This window comes from Elephas maximus, chromosome 3 (genome assembly GCF_024166365.1).
Source record: "Elephas maximus indicus isolate mEleMax1 chromosome 3, mEleMax1 primary haplotype, whole genome shotgun sequence".
Taxonomy (NCBI): Eukaryota; Metazoa; Chordata; class Mammalia; order Proboscidea; family Elephantidae; genus Elephas; species Elephas maximus.
In genome coordinates this window covers 184,645,898-184,648,788 of record NC_064821.1, presented here as the reverse complement: position 1 = coordinate 184,648,788, position 2,891 = coordinate 184,645,898, and positions in this window count along the sequence as shown.

Here is a 2,891-nt window from a genome sequence, read left to right as displayed (position 1 = left end):
AAGATACTATTAAGAAAGGGAACAGGCAAACCACAGAGTGGGGAAGATATTTCCAACGTATTACCTGCCGAAGGGCTCATATCCACTGTCTTGGTTAGTTAGTGCTGCTATAATAGCAATACTACAACTCGGTGGCTTTAACAAACAGAAATTTATTTTCTCACAGTTTAGGAGGCTAGAAGTTCAAATCAGGGCGCCAGCTGCAGGGGAAGGCTTTCTCTCTCTGTCAGCTCTGGAGGAAAATCCTTGTCATCAATCTTCCCCTGGTCTAGGAGCTTCTCAGAGCCTAGACCTCAGGTTCAAAGGACACACTCCACTGATGGCTCTTGTTGGTTGGTGGGAATGAGCCCTCTCCTCTCTGCTTGCTTCTCTTTTGTATCTCAAAAGAGATTGATTCAAGATACAACCTAGTCCTGTAGATTGTGTCCTGCCTTATTAACATCACAGAGTTTAAAATTTACAGCACATAGGTAATTACATCAGATCACAAAATGGAAGACAACCACACAATACTGGGAATCATGACCTAGCCAAGTTGACAAACTTTTTGAATCCATAACACTTTCTAAACTGTGAGAGAATACATTTCTGTTTGTTAAAGCCACTCACTTGTGGTATTTCTGTGGCAGCAGCACTAGATGACTAAGACACCCCTTCTACCTTTTATTACCCCCTCTTATTGCCCTTTCTCCTACCTGTTCTCTGTCCATGCTATTTGGCATGTAAACATGGCTGCCTTGTTAGTATTTAATCCCAATTCTCCTCCCAAGACATGAACTGGGGCATGCTTGGATGCACTCTAACCCTGTGGATGGGCGTCTAACTTCGGTGAACCTAGTCTGATGATGATGTGTGCTGTTCTACTCATCCCTGTCCTTTGCATTCTGTAAGTAACAAACGTCTATTGATTGCGCCATTAGAAGTGTCTGGTCTGTGCTCTGCTTCAAATGGTCCCTCACTAAGAACTTGTGAGCGTAGTGACATTGCATGCATCTTCTGCCAAAATTAGGTTCTAAGTTAGTACATAGGATAAAAATCATATAATCAACATAGCTTTTGAAAACCTCTTAAATCACTTGTAAAATATCCATGGTTTTGTGTGTGCGACTCTGTACACAAAATGTATGTATAAATGCATACACAATGATATGTATATATGTGTGTACTGTACATAGTAAGGTGCAGTACATAATAGGGTAAGTATACACCATATGGAAAACCTGGTGGCGTAATGGTTAAGTGCTATGGCTGCTAACCAAAGTGTCGGCAGTTCGAATCCACCTGGCGCTCCTTGGAAACCCTATGGAGCCGTTGTACTCTGTCCTGTAGGGTCGCTATTGAGTGAGAATTGACTCAACGGCAATGGGTTTTTTGGTTTGGTATACGTGATATAACATTACAGGATTTTTAATTACATAACAATGAGACAGTGCTGCAGCTACACAGCTAAACAGAGTTGTTAAATACAGACAGAGCTGTGAAATACTACACTGTATTCCTCATCTCTCCACTGACACCACCCTAGTCCAAGCTTCCACCAACCCTCAGGATTATTGACACAGCTTCCTAACTAGTCTCCTGGCTCATACTCTTGACCCTGCCAGTCCACTTCCCACACTCAGGCAGAATGACTTCCTGACTTGATCAGGTCACTTGCTGCTTTAAAACTGCTCAGTGCCTCCCCATTGTCCTCTAAGAGCAAACATTCCACAGGGCTCTCCAGACCTTCTGGCCTTATCACACATGACTCCCCCACCATGTTCTCTAAGCCCTAGCAGTCCTGGGGCTGGTCAGCTCTTCAGATTCACCACAGCCAGGGACTTGCACGTGCTACTCTCTCCACATGGAGCTCTTTTCCCCCTTCACCTCACAGGGTGAAACTCCGTTCCGCTGTGGCCGGCACTTCTTGTCTAGTCAACAAGCCATCCTCCTCCAACCCCTGATAGTTTATTCTTGCTAATTCTTAAATTAAAAAAACAACAAAACTATATTGTGAAAGACAACACACATTTTTAAAAGCATGCAAAAACAAATATATTGTTATAAAATGAACCTCTTCACAACAACTGCCCAAGGTAAGAAATAGGACACTGGCAGCCGCCCCCCCAAGCCTCTACAATGCTGCTTTCTGATCACAGGCTCCTCCCACTCCCATAAAGGTAACCACCCTCCTTCCTACTGTCCTGATATTTATGGAAATCATTTACTTGTTTTTTCTTTATAGTTTTACCACCTAAATATAATCATTTAGTTTTGAACTTTATAAGAATGGAATCAGAAAAAATGAATTTATTGTGTGTCTGGCTTTTAAAGTGTGCTTTAGTGTTATTTTAGGGACCTGCAGTTCTTTCATTTTCATACAGAATTCCATTCTAGAAATATACAATTTATCCATTCACCATTGATGGATATTTGGTTTGTTTCCAGTTTTAGGCTCTGTCAAGTATGCTACTATAAAAAGCTACAGACTACGTCTCACAGACTTTGGACATGTTATCAGGAGGGATCAGTCCCTGGAGAAGGACATCACGGTTGGTAAAGCACGGGGTCAGCAAAAAAGAGGAAGACTCTCAACGAAATGGATTGACACAGTGGCTGCAACAATGGGTTCAAGCATAACAACAATTGTGAGGATGGCGCAGGACCAGGTAGTGTTTTGTTCTGTTGTGCACAGGGTCGCTATGAGTCAGAGCCGACTCGACGGCATCTAACAACGTGAATTTTTGTTGGCTACATAGCTAGGAGCTGAATTGCTGTGTCACAGAGTCTCTTTAACTTAGCTGGACAGTGCCCAAGTAGTTGTACTAATCTTTACTCCCACCAGCAGTGTATGAGGGTTTTCGTTGTCTCACACTCCGACACTCTCTGAGGCTGTCAAGTCTTTTTAGCCA